General features: G+C 39.7%; 1 pseudogene; it reads right to left on the bottom strand.

Moving 5' to 3' along the window:
* Nucleotides 1-12,737: 12,737 nt before the first annotated feature.
* LOC116894334 lies at nucleotides 12,738-13,722 on the bottom strand (annotated as a pseudogene).
* Nucleotides 13,723-14,972: the final 1,250 nt, after the last annotated feature.

The following is a 14,972-nucleotide window of genomic DNA, read 5'->3' as shown; positions in this document are numbered from 1 at the left end:
ACTTGGCAACAAGAAAATCCAGTTCTCCCACCACAGCATGCCCTGGATACCCAATCTCTGGAAAACCAAGATTTAGATTTAAAAAATCACATCTCATGAAGATGATAGAGGATTTTAACAAGGACACAGATAACTCCCTTAAAGAAATATAGGACAACACAGGTAAACAAATAGAAGCCCTTAAAGAGGAAACACATAAAGAAGAAATATGAATAAAGAAAAAACTCTTAAAGAAATTCAGGAAAACAAGATCAAACAGGTGAAGGAATTGAACAACACTATTCAGGATCAAAAATGGAAATAGAAACAGTAAAGAAAATACAAAGAGAGATAATCCTGGAGATGGAAAACCTAGGAAAGACAGCAGGAGTCACAGATGCAAGGATCACCAACAGAATACAAGAGATAGAAGAGAGAATGTCAGGAGTAGAAGATACCATAGAAAGTATCAACACAACAGTCAAGGAAAATACAAAAAAAAGAAAAAGTTCCTAACTCAAAACATTCAAGAAATCCCAGACACGGTGAAAAGACAGAAAATAAAAATAATAGGTAAAGAAGACAGGGAAGTTTCTGAATTCAAGGGCAAGCATATATCTTCAACAAATTTATAGAAGGAAACATTTCTAACCTAAAGAAAGAGATGGAAACAAACATACAAGAAGCCTACCAAACTCCAAATAGATGGAAGCAGAAAAGAAATTCCTCCTGTCACATAATAGTCAAAACACCAAATGCACAAAACAAAGAAAGAATATTAAAAGCAGTAAGGGGAAAAGTTGAAGTAATATATAAAGGGAGACCTCTCATTACACCAGAGTTCTCAAAGACACTATAAAAGCCAGATAATCTGGGCAGATGTCATACAGATCCTAGGAGAATAAAACTGCCTGATCAGGATACTATTTCCAGAAAAACTCTCAGTTAACATAGATAAAGAAACAAAGGCATTTCAAGACAAAACCAAACTTAAGCAATATATTTCCACTAATCTACTGCTACAGAGGATAATAAACAGAAAACTCCAACAAAAGAAGGGAAACTACACCCAAAAAAGCATGAAATTAATTTTCTCACAAGGAACACAAAAGAAGAGAAACACACATAATTCCAACTGGAACAACAACAACAAAAAAGGAAGTAGCAATCATTGCTCCTTAAATCCTCTCAACATCAAAGGATTTGGTTCCCCAATAACAAGACATAGGCTAACAAACTAGATATGTAAAAGGACCCAGCATTTTACTGCATACATGAAACCTTAATGACAAAGACAGACACTACCTCAAAGTAAAAGCCAGGAAAAAAATTTCCACACAAACGGTCCCAAGAAACAAGCTGGAGTTGCCATTCTAATAGCCAATAAAAGAGACTTTCAAACAAAAGTTACCAAAAAAGATGGGGAAGGACACTACATACTCCTCAAATGAAAAATCCACCAAAAGGGACTCTTAATTCTGAAATCTATGCCCCATATGCAAGTGTACTTACATTTTTAAAAGAAACATTACTAAGGTTCAAAACACACATTGAACCTCACACAATAATAGTAGGATATTTCAACACCACATTCTCACTAATGGACAGATTATGGAAACAGAAACTAAACAGAGACACAGTGAAACCAACAGAAGTTATACATCAAATTAATTTAACAGATATCTACAGAACATTTCACCCTAAAACAAAACAATATACCTTTTTGTCAGCACCTCATGGTACTTTCTCAAAAAATGATCATATGATCAGACACAAAACAAGCTTAAACAGATACAAGGACATTGAATTATTCTGAAGTCTTCCTTCAGACCACAAGGCCTAAGCCTGGTCTTCAATAACAACACAAACAACAGAAAGCCCACATACACACGGAAGACAACTACACTACTCAATGATAACTTGGTCAGAGAAGAAATGAAGATAGAAATGGAAGACTTTTAAGAATTTAATGAGAGTGGAGAAACAACATATTCAAACTTATGGGACACAATGAAGGCAGTGCTAAGAGGAAAACTCATAGCCCTGAGTGCCTCCATAAAGAAACTGGAAAGACCTTACCCTAGCAGCTTTACAGCACGTCTCAAAGCTCTAGAACAAAAGGAAGCAAATACACTCAAAAGGAGTAGAGGGAAGAAAATAAATCTCAGGGCTGAAATGAACCAAGTAGGAACAATGAGAAATATCCAATGAATCAACACAACCAGGGGATGGTCTTTGAGAAAATCAGTAAGGTAAATTAACTAGTTAGTCAAACTAACTAGAGCGCACAGAAAGAGTGTCCAAATTTACAAAATTGGGAAGGTAAATGGAGACATAACAGAAACTGAGGAAATCACAAAATAGTGACATCACAGTTCAAGAGTCTATATTCAAGAAACTTGTAAAACTTAGGGGAAATGAATGATTTTCTAGACAGATAGCAGGTACCAAAGTTAAATCAGTATCAGAGAACCATCTAACCACAACCACTAAGGAAATAGAATTCATTAGAAGTCTGAAAAAGAAGCTTAGTTTCAGATGGTTTTAGTGCAGAATACCTGACCCACAGCAAGATCCAATAAAGAAAGAGAACTTCAGAACAATTTCCCTTATGAATTTTGATGCCAAAGTATTCAATAAATTCCTTGCAAACCAAATGCATGAGCATATCAAAATGATTATTCAAATAGGCTTCATTCCAGTGATGCAGAGATGGTTCAATATACAGAAATGCATCGATGTAATCCATTATATAATCAAACTTAAAGAAAAAATCCACATGATCACCTCATTAGATGCTGAAAAGTCTTTGACAAAAATAGAACACACATTTCTGTTAAAAGAATTGGAGAGATCAGGAATTCAATGTCCAAACCTAAACATGATAAAAAAGTAAGATACAGCAAACCAATAGCTAACATCAAACTTAATGGAGGGAAACTCAAAGCAATCTGAATAAAATCAGGGACAAGACAGGGCTGCCTAATATCTCCCTACCTATCAATGCAGTACTCAAAATTCTAGCCAGAGCAATTAGATAAGAAAAGGACATCAAAGGGATACAATTTCAGAAGGAGGAAGTCAAAATATCACTACCTGCACACGATATGATCATATACACAAGTGACCCCAAAAATTCTACCAGAGACTGGCTACAGCTGATAAACAACTTCAGCAAAGTGGATGGATATAAAATTAACTGTAACATGTCAGGAGCCTTACTTTACTCAAAGGATAAATAGCCTGAGTGAGAAATTTGGGGAAAACATCCTTCAAAATAATCACAAATAATATACAATAACTTGGTGCAAATCTAACAAAGCAAATGAAAGATCTGTATGACAAGAATTTCAAATCCTTCAAGAAAGAAATTAAAGAAGACTGCAGAAGATAAAAAGATCTTCCATGATCATAGATTGGCAAAATTATTATAGTGAAAATGGCCTTCATGCCTAAAAAAATCTACAGATTCAAAGCGATCCCCATTAAAATTCCAAATCAATGCTTCATAGAGGTAGAATGAGCAATTCTCAATTTCATTTGGAATAACAAAAACAAACAAACAGGATAGGGAAAAGTATTCACAATGATAAAAGACCTTCTAGGGGAATCACCATCCCTGACATCAAGCTGCACTATAGAGCAATAATAATAAAACCTTCATGGTATTGGTATGGAGTCAGGCAGGTAGATCAGTGGAATAGAATGGAAGACCCAGAAATGAACCCAAGAGTCTATGATCACTTGATCTTTGACAAAGAAGATAAAAAGCATCCAGTGCAAAAATGACAGCATTTTCAACAAATAGTGCTATCTCAACTGGCAGTCAGCATGCAGAAGGATGCAAATTGATCCATTCTTATCTCCTTGTAAAAAGGCCAGTCCAGTTGGAACAACAACCTCCACACACAACCAGATACATTGAATGTAATAAAGAGAAAGTGGAGAAGAGCCTCAAACACATGGGCCCAAAGGATATTTTCCTGAAAGAGTAGCAATAGCATATGCTCGAGGATCAGCAATCAACAAGTTGGACCTCATAAAATTGTAAAGCTTCTGTAAGGCAAAGTACACTGTCAATATGACAAAATATAATCCCACAGAAAAGGCCTTTTACCAACTCTTCATCTGTCAGTGGGCTAACATCCTGTTTTAAGACCCCATAGCGGCCTTACCTCAGGAGCTCAACCCTACAGAGCACAGATTGACAAAGTGACCGCTGCAATAGCTTGAGGATTTAAGATTTTTAATCCACATACATGGGGCTGCTCATCCGCTCGGGGAGAGGCAACCCTGAACCCAAAATCACACAACTTTTATGCGTTACAGATGGCAGACTTCAGCAACAGGGTTAGCTGACTTTTTCTCATTGGTGGTACACAGGACAAAGGATCTGGTCAGGTATTGACTGGCCTGCTCAAGGGGCTGTTCTTGGCTCAATTAGATACTTTCCTCATCCAGCCCTACACCTGGCCTTGGTGAACCAATGGGAAAGGGCTAATTTGGCACGTCCCTTAGAGGGGGAGTGAACTGGGTGGTTGGGCAGGGTCAGGATGACATCTTGAGGTTGTTCTCGGAATTTACCACAGGGAAGGGTAGGGGGTCTTCCTGAGAACAGTTGTTATTGTTTTGTCTTAATTAGCTTAGTCAGAATCTTGATCACCAAAACTGATTTCATATCACTGGGCATCCTGAGTCAGATGTATCTCTCAGAAAGGTCACAAGTTTGTCATAGGCATCCTGATCACCAGATGTATTTCTCAAAACCTTGTTTTTATAACTTTGTTTCACATATCTATGAAACTTTGAAACTTTATTTCATCAATCCAAAATATGGAAAGAATTCAGAAAGGTAGACTCCAGAGAATCACATGGAGTCCAGAGCTAAATAGAGAAGTCTCAAGTGAGGTATCTCAGAATGGCTGAGAAGTACTTAATGAAATGTTCAATGTCTTTACTCATTAGGGAAATGCAAATCAGAATGACACTGAGTTTCCACCTCAAACCACTCAGAATGGCTAAGAGCAGTAACACAGAAAACTAAATGCTGGCAAGGATGTGAAAAGAGAGCAACACTCATACATTGCTGGTGGAATGCTAGTAATACCACTTTGCAAATCAATCTGTCAGTTCCTCAGAAAATTGGAAATAGTTTTACCAGAGGACATGGTTATATGATTCCTGAGCATATACTCAAAGATGATCCAATATACAACAAGGAGACATGCTCTACTATGTTCATACCAGCCTTCTTTATAATAGCAGGAAAGAACACAGATGTCCTTCAACAGAGGAATGGATTAAAAAAATGTGGTACATCTACAGAATGGAGTACTACTCTGCTATTAAAAACAATGACATCATGAAATTATTAGGTAAATGAACAGAACTTGGAAATAATATCCTGAGTGAGGTAACCCAATCACAAAAGAACACATATGGTATGCACTCACTGACATACCCAAGATCCAAACCAAAGTGTGGATGCTTCAGACCTTCTTAGAAGAGGCAATAAACATACTCACAGGAGGAAATATGGAGACAAACGCACTCACAGGAGGGAATATGGAGACCAACACACTCACAGGAGGAAATAAGTGCATAGCAGAGAATGAAAGACCATCCAGAGACTGCCCCACATGGGGATGTATCTCATATACAGCCAGCAAACCTAGACAATATTGAGGATGCCAAGAAGTGCGTGCAGACAGGAGCCAGATGTAGCTCTCTGCTGAAGGCTCTGACAGAGCCTTAAAAATATAGAGGTGGATGGTCACAGGCAACCATTGAACTGAGAACTGGGTCTCCAAGGGAGGAGTTAGAGAAAAGAATGAAGGAGCTGAAGGGGTTTGTATCTCCAGAAGAACACAGTATCAACCAACAAGATCCCCCAGAGCTCACAGGAACAAAACCACCATCCCAAGAGAACATGAAATTGGACCTATTGTTGCATCCACATATGTAGCAGAGGATGGACCTGTCGGGCATCAATGGAAGGAGAATTCCTGGGGTCTGTCAAGGCTTGATGTCCCAGTGTAGGGGACTGTCAGGGTGGGGATTTGGGAGGGAGTTGGTGGGAGGGTGGGTGAGGGAGCACCCTCATAGAAGCAGGGGTTGGGCCTGGGATAGTGGGTTTCCAGAAGTGAACCAGGTAATGGAATAACATTTAATCTGTAAATAAAAAATTCAATTAAAGAAAAAGAAATTAAGCATCTTCAATAAATGGTGCTTGTCTATTGGGCTTAAGCTTTTCATGCCCAGAATGTCTCAAGATCTCCAAGTCAAGATCCAGTCAAAAGCCTGTGCCTTCCAGCCTCAAGGTCTGGATCATTTTACCTTCATGGCCATGTCTTTCTTTAGGTTAGGGAAATTTTCTTCCGTGATTTTGGTTGAAGAGGTTTTCTGGCCCTTCGAACTGGGATTCTTCACCCTCTTTTATTACAATTATTCTTAGGTGTGTTCTGTTCATCGAAATATCCTGGATATTTTGGTTAGGGCCTTTTATAATTGGCATTTTCTTTTACCTGTATATCCATACCTACTATGATATTCTCTCTCCCATCTCTTCTGTTGCTAAAACCTGCATTTGTACTTCCTGTTCTCTTTCCCAGGTTTTCCATCTCCAGGGCTGCCTACTTTTGTGGTTTATTTACTGTTTCTATTTCTATTTTGAGGTCTTAGATCTTTTTATTCAAATCCTTCACCTGTTTGATTCTCTTTTCTTGTACTTCTTTAAGAGATTTACTCATGTCCTCTTTAAAGACCTATATGTGTTCTCCTGCATATCTTTAAGGGAATTATTTGTGTCTTAATTAAAGGTTCTTATCATCTTCATGAGATGGAATTTAATGTAGCAGGGTCTCCTCTGGTGTGTTAGCTTATCCAGGGCTTGCTGTGATAGGAGAACTGGGTTCTGAGGATGCCAAATTGCATAGGCTTCTGTTGATTATATTCTTGCATTGGGCTTTTAGCATTTGGCTGACTCTTATGAGAACTTAGCTGATCATCTTGGATTGGAGTGTGAAGCTCAAGTTTATCCTCTTCCAGGACCTCTTAAATGAGACTCATTGAGGTGGTGATCAAGGCAAAAGCAAGAGGAGTTTAACCATTCTGACATGTCAGGGCCATTCCACTTCAAGGGGAAACAACCTTAAGCAGTCTCTAACAGGGAGTTATATACCTTGCAAACAATCGAGGCGCAATTTTTCATTTGGGGCAGAGTTTGGACAATGGTAACTAGGCACAGTGTTATGCTCATTTGGTGAAGCAAAACAATTTTCAGATATAAGACATTCACAGTGAGGGATGAGTTGGAAGCCACAAGTAGGTTTGTGTGACATTTGACTTGCAGCTGTTCTAGAAACTAAACCTGCTTTTTTTCTTCTTGGAATGGAGGGGTTCTGTGCTTGGAGTTCTGTGGTGTAAATTTTACCACTGGTCCCTATTGGCCCCATCTCTGGCTCTTTCAGGAGCAATCCTTTTTGGAGGCAGTTCCAGCTGTGTCAGGTTGACAACCCAAAACAGGCAACATATCTTCTTTGAGACTCTATCTTATCTCAGCCAGAATCCTGACATCAAGGTAAGAAATAACAGGAAATGGTGGTGAGGTAATGAAAAAGAGAAATGTTAATTCACTGTTGGTGGTGGGAATGCAAACTGCCCACCATTATGAAAATCAGTGTGGTGATTCTTCCCAAACCAGTGATAGACTGCTGTAGTATCCAACAATAACAAGTATGGAAATAGATATGCTGTGCTTTATGAAATGTCACAGAAAAGAAAAGAAAACCCTCATATCACACAATAATCAAAACACAAAATATACGGACCAAAAGAAGAAACATGAAAAGCTGCAAGGGGAAAAGGTAAGATAACATACCACGACCTGGATATTTTAACAGAAGCGAAGTTGAAGAATCTGAACTACACCTGACTTCTCGACAGAGATTGTAAAAGCCTGAAGGATCTGTACAGATATCTTGCCCTCTCTGAAAAGAACAGATGCGAACCTAGACTACTATACCCAGCAAAACGTTCAATCAACACAGATGGAGAAAATGAGATATTGAAAGCGAGATTCAAATTTAAACAATATCTATCCATAAATCTAGAGCCTAGAGAAAATACTAGAATGAAACTCTTAGCCAAAGCTGGGGATGACTGCCTTCAACAAAACACAGTAATTAAGTAATTCAAATGAGCAAAAGCAAGATAAACACACATAAACACACACTGAGAGCACTGTAAGTAGTCAGGGTTCTATAGAGTCATTGTGGAATGGCTATCTATATTAGGGGGATTTAGTGCAATGACTTACAGTTTGTAGTCCAATTAATCCAACAATGGGCAGCTGTGGATGGGAAGTCCAAAAATCTAGTAGTTGCTCAGTCCCACAAGGCTAGTTGTTTCACCTGGTCTTCTGGTGAAAAGCCTGCAATCCTGAGGAAGCAGGTTCCAACAGATGCTCTGACAGGTGAAAATGAGTGAGTCTTCCTTATCCCAATGTCCTTATATAGGCCTCCAGCATAAGGTGTGGCCAAGATTAAAGGCGGGGCCACTGGACCTAGATCTGGGCTGGTCTTGACCTCAGAGATCTGATTGACTCAGTCTGCTGGGATTAAAGGTGAGTACTATTTGGCCTGGGGCTAAGTTTTTCATGGCCACTACACCCCTATGTCTTTAGGTCTAGGTCCTTGACATAAGGCTGTGTTTACCGGCTTCAAGATCTGGATCACAGCTATGCTCTCCAATTCTGTACTATAGATCATTCCAGATGTAGTCAGGTTGATAACCAAGAACAGTCATCAAAATCCACCCCTTGCCAACATGACAAAATCTTTCCTCAAATCCAAATGAATTAGTGACCATGTCATAAATACAACAAAGATGATTTAATCCTACCTTGTACAATCACAAATGCATTGTAAATTTATCATAGATCAATGTCTCTTGGGAACATCATTTTAGTATATCCACCTAAATACTGATTTGTATCCTGTTCAATTGATGCTAACAAAAATGGAATAAAGCACAAATATCTACACAAGTATGTTCTTGTTTTTGAAATTTTATTTTTCTTGGATATTTTATGTATTTACATGTCAAATGTTATCCCCTTTCTCCCCGCCTCTCAACCTCATCCCCTCCACCTGCTTCTATTAGTAAGTATGCTCCCACTCCCAACTCAACACCCTGGCATGACGCAACACTGGGGAAATGAGCCTTAACAGGACCAATGGCTTTTCCTGTTATTGATGCAGTACAATGATATTGTCTGCTACAAATGTGACTAGAGTCATGGGTCCCTCAATGTGTACCCACTGGTTAGAGGTTGAGTCCGTGGAAGTTCTGGTGTGGCCTTGTTGGTTGATCCTGCTGTTTTTCCTATGGTATTGTAAACCCTAAGAGCTCCTTCAGGCTTTTCTCTAACTCCTCCAATGGAGTTCCCTTATTCACTCCAATGGGTAGCTGCAAGCATGCTCATCTGTGTCAGGAGGGCTCTGTCAGAGACTCTCAGGAGGCACCCATATCTGGCTCCTGTCAGCAAGCACTTCTTGGCATAAGCAATAGGGACTGGGTCTGGTGGTGCTGCTGATGAGATGGACAGTCTCTGGATGACCTTTCTTCACTTCTTGCTCCATACTTTGTCCATGAGTTTCCTCCTGTGAGTATTTTGTTTTTCCTTCTAGGAAGAAACGATGCATCTACAATTCCGTCCTCCTACTACATGGGTTTCATATGATCTGTGAATTCTTTCTTAGGTAGTCAAGCTTTTGCAGTACAGTCCCTTTCTTTTCATCAGCATATCCATTATGGGGAATACCCCCTGAGGCTATAGGTGCATGCATGGCAGCAGATTCCATTGTAACAGAAGTATAAACCAAAGAATATGGGAAATTTCTTCCTGTAACTTGCTTGTGCTTCATGACATGCTCATGTCCAATTTCATATATGCCACTTCCACTTTTATAAGAGCCTACTGCTCTGCATCTCATGCTTTATCACATGGAGAGGCCTATAACACACAGCTTATGAGGTGCAATTAAGGTCACTTGGTAACTTTGGTGTACTATTGTCAAATGTTTAGTTTCAACTAAGGCCCCGTAACAAGCCAAGAACAGTTTTTCAAAAGGATAATAATTGTCTGCAGGTACTAGTAGTGCCTTTCTACAAAATTCCGAAGGGCTCCTCTGTGATTCACCTATAGGGGCCCACCAAGGACTCCAAACAGTATCTCTATGTGCCACCTACACCTCAAGTACTGGGTCAGCTGAATCATAGGTTCCAATGGTAGATCAGCCTACATAACAGGTTAGACCTTTTGAAGAGACATCTACTGTTCCAGGCCCCTAAACAAAGTGAGCAACTTTCTGAATCACTTGGTAAATGGACCTGCATAACACACCAAAATGAGGAATGTGCTCTCTCCCAAATCCAAATAGACACATTATATGTTGTGCTTCTTTGTTGGTGCGGGGACAGGCCAGGTGCATTAACTCAGCCTTCACCTAAAAAGGAATATCTTTCCATGCCCCACACCACTGGACTCCTAAGAATTTGGCTGAGGTAAGCTGTCCTTGAATTTGGGTTGGAATATTTTCCCCATTCTCTGACGTGCATATGTGTTACCAGTGAGACCAAAGTTGTTGCTAATGCCTGCTGACTTGGGCCAGTGAGCCTAATGTCATCAATATAGGGCACCAATGTGACATTTTGTGGAAGAAATACATGATCAAGATTCCTACACACAAGGGCTAGTACAAAGTCTTTTGGAACATACATAGCAGAAGACTGCCTGGGTTGGCTTCAGTGGGAGATGTGCCTAATCCTCCAGAGACTTGAGGTCCCAGGGAAGGGGGATGCAGGTTGAGGCAGGGACAGGGGCAGCACCCTCTAAGAAACAACTGGGAGTAGTAATGGGATGAGGAACTTTCCTTGGGCATGGAGAGGGGTGTAATGGCTGAAATGTAAATAGATAAAGTAATTTTAAACTGTTATCTGTATTAAGTGTGCGACTGTAAGGGAGTATTCACCGGCACCTGTGGCACCTACAGAGGATAGAACAAAGTGGAAGGTGTTCTGAAACTAGAGATACAGGTAGTTGAGAAGTGCCCTCCACTCATTCTGTGAAACAAACTCCAGTCTTCAGTAATGGCAGCAAGTGTTCCTAACAAGGAAGACATCTCTCTAGCCCCATCTAAACCTTTATTTTTAAAGACGCATTAATAGCAGAGATATTTGAGGCAACAAAAAATGATTTGGGAATGACCAACATACCTATAGAGGTATGAAGAAACAGTATCTCAATTGGGTTTGGAGTCATTAGACATACTCATTTCAGCACATTGTTGAAATATTTCCTTAGACCTGTGCATGTCGATTTCTGATAATCTTTGGTTCACATGATAAAATACTATAGCATCTAAAGTTGAAATGTCAATTTATAAAAGAATATAATTGGAATGTCTGGTACAAAGTCTATGAGTTACAGAAAATAATATGAATATGACAAAAGTTTTGTCACAAGAATAAAGAGAACTGTTGAAATCACTTAAAATGTTCAACGATTATTAAATAATCCCTAGGAAGAGATCATCAGGACAAAGGGAAAGTGGAAAAAACACATGTCTTTGGGTGAATAACCAAGGTAGTGTATAGGGAACAATGGACAAAAGTCAATTTCAAATTTCCTGTATAGCTGGATGATGAAGCTATACATTGACATGATATTTAAATAACTGGAATTTTTAAAGAGCATTGGACTTTTAAAGTCAGATTGTGTTTTATAGTATGCTATTTTGAGGAAAAAGGAAGAAAAGTTTATGGTTCAATAGTGCTGTGTCCTTCAAATAGAAGAGGTTGGAATGTTCTGGCTAGCTTCGAGTTCCAACCGTGACACAGCTGAAATTCATGTGAGAGGAGAAATCACAAATGAAGAATAGCATAGATTACCTTGGCCTCTGGAAGTGGTTTGGGGGAATTATTTTGAATATGAAATTCAAGAAAGCATAGCCCACGGTAGGTTGCACCAGAAAGCTAGCTGAGTAGGACCTGCAGTCAATGCAGAGGGAGCCAGAAGCTGTGTTTGCAGTAGTTACTGATCTATGTGGTGCTCTAGTTCCTGACATGACCTTCCTCAGTGATGGCCTCTATACTGAGAATATAAGCCAGGTAGCAAAATTTCTCTCCTTCATTGTTTGTGGGGGAATGTGTTTTCCCTCGCAACAGAAAAGGAAACTCGAACATTATACAAATTAAGAGATATTTATTAATTCAGAGACATAGTCTATGATATATACAAGGGAAAGTACACTACAAAAGTGCATCTATTATATCCTTATAATATGAAGACAAAATCTGTAGAGAAGATAAATAGGTATAAAACATAATTTTCATTTAATCACTATCAAGTTCAGTGACCCATGAAAAGCGGTTATGTCTTCAAGTGTCCTGATCTTCTGCAGAAGAAGGGGCTTGTCAAAAGTGGGAACAGTCCTTGACCCACACCTCTTCCAGTGGGTCACATATCAAGGGGATGCAGTGAAGCTTCATTGGAAGGACAGTAGGAGAGTTCCAGGCAGTATTTCTATAAAAATTGGGGTTGTATTAATCGAATTTCATGGGAATGGTTAACTTCCCAACTGACTCAACCCCGGGTCATCAGTTCAACAGGCTTGGTGAAATGCACCACAGGGATCAGGGCAAATTTGTCTTGTAAAGTCGCTTGTGTCTGTTTAAAGCCATTCGGAGCTATTGCACTAGGGTGTACTGCTCTGTACTCGTTCTCCTACAACTTCTTCAAGTTCTTCACCTTCTTCCTCAGGGATATCTTGCATGGCTCTGTGCAGTAGCAGCCTGAGAGTCCCACACTGGAATCTACAGTGCCTAATTGAGCCAACAAGTAAGCAAATGATGGGGTTGGCACAGCTGTTAATGTAGGACAGGAGGAGAATTGTCTCATGGAAAGAATTACAAGGCATACTATAATAAACTTCAGTAGTCCAGTACAAAGAGGTAGAAGATAATTCCGAAGGAAAGCCACAGATGACCAAGACCAGTGCCGTGAGCACAATGGTTACATGCAGCTTGGTCGCAGGAGTCCGCTGAACCGCAGAAGGTCCTGACCAGTAGGACTTGAATGGATCGAGAAAAGAACCGCAAATAAAACAAGCAACCATGCAACTATGATGAAATCAAGTTTCCAACACACATCTTGGTTATAAGTACTACCCAGGAATCCACAACTTTTTCCTTCCAGGAGGCTCAAGAGCAGGGCCAAACCCCAGAGCACAGTACAAATGACAGTTGTTGTGTGTTTTAGGCGCTGGCCCTGATACCAATAGGGCCAAATGCCAGACAACCAGTGCTCGGCACTAATGGCTGTGACCATGCTCACACCTGCAAGGTAAGCGAGTGTGGACAGAGTGTAGAACAACAGTGGGATGTGGATGTGAACGGAGTGAAAAAGGACAATGATCTTTTCCAGGGAAAATGCAGTGTGAGTGCAGAGGAAGAGGAAGTTTGCCCCAGCCAGGTTGAGGATGTAGACAGAGAAGACATTCCTGCTGCATGCGGAAGGCCAAAGCCACAGCACCATGGCATTTCGGCCAGGCCAAAGAAGGCAACGATGATGGAAAGCAAAGTCATGACGCTGGACTCGATGACACAAGGTGAAGTTTCTGTGTGGTAGCTTCCATTCAGTTGGATGAGGTCAGCCCCCGAGTCTGGGATGCTTGAGTCCATGCTTGGGAACACTCCTGGAAGGAAACACAGGACATAAGCTCATGCTTTGCACTCTCTGATTCTCAGGAACTCCCTGATATCTACATATGTACCTAAAGGCTGACCTGGTTCATAAGGACAGAAAACAGGTTTACAGAGCTCAAGAAATTTATCAAAACCAGTATTCCTGGAGAATTCTTTGAAATGTAGTGTGAATTTATTTGGAGTGTGAACAATCTGTAGGGGTTTGAATAGAATGGTCTCCATGAATCCATATTTGCAAGTGTGATCACTGGTTTGTGGAGGTGTCGGAGAAGATTTTGCTTTCAGAAAAGCTCACACCACACTCAGTTGCCTCTTCTATCTCTATGTGTAACTTTTGGAAATGTTCTAAGCTCTTAATTACTGCAACAGAAATACACCTGTCAGCTTGCTGCTTTGCTCTCAGTGTATGCGGTCATAGATTCATCCTTTGAAACAGCAAGCGAGGCCCATAGTACATGTTTTTGGTTATTAATTTCCATCGTCATGGTGTCTGTTCACGGCAATAGAACAGTAAGCAAGACAGAACCTCAAGTTCTGTCACAAGTCACACTGTCTCACCTACAGTATCTTTGAAGCCAGAAGCATGACCAAATATGCTCTTGGTTCAAGTATAAGGGAGTCTATCAATTTTTAAAATAGGGAAATAATGAATTAGAAATAGGAAGGGTTATTAAGATTAGTGTGAAAACAACCACATTTTTATGCTACCATGAGCAGGTCACTTGGATTTCTAATTTGAAACCGGAATAATAAGTCCTTGAGATCATTAAGCAATTTCCTGTTGTATGTTGCTATATCAGAAGTGTCCTTCTGTCTATACTCACAGAAAGAGAATGTAAAATATTCACTAATGGATAAGTGAATCACTAGGACAAGATTGTCTGCAAATATGAGTGAGTATTCTGCAAATATTTTAGGACAAACAGTACCATAAAATACATAGAAATATCGTTGCTAATTAATGATAATGAATCGTATTGTTAAAAGATTTAAAGGTAGCTTTGTGGTACATATTTTGATGAACCTTCTTTTAAACCATCCCTAAGGTACTTACAAATTCTGAAAAAAAGAGAATTTACACAGTCCCTCACAGCTCCTGAGATAAAATTTGTATTTTGGCAAAGTTTTTAAAGATATGAAAAGAATGGAGAGTATTTTTAGAGCAAAGTATCCTTAATAAGCCCTTGTAATTTTAAAGATATCAGAGAAAACCAAGAAAAGGAGCA

This window comes from Rattus rattus, chromosome 2 (assembly GCF_011064425.1).
Source record: "Rattus rattus isolate New Zealand chromosome 2, Rrattus_CSIRO_v1, whole genome shotgun sequence".
Taxonomy (NCBI): domain Eukaryota; kingdom Metazoa; phylum Chordata; class Mammalia; order Rodentia; family Muridae; genus Rattus; species Rattus rattus.
Note: the sequence above shows the minus strand (reverse complement) of the source record. Positions and strands in the feature narration are given on the sequence as shown.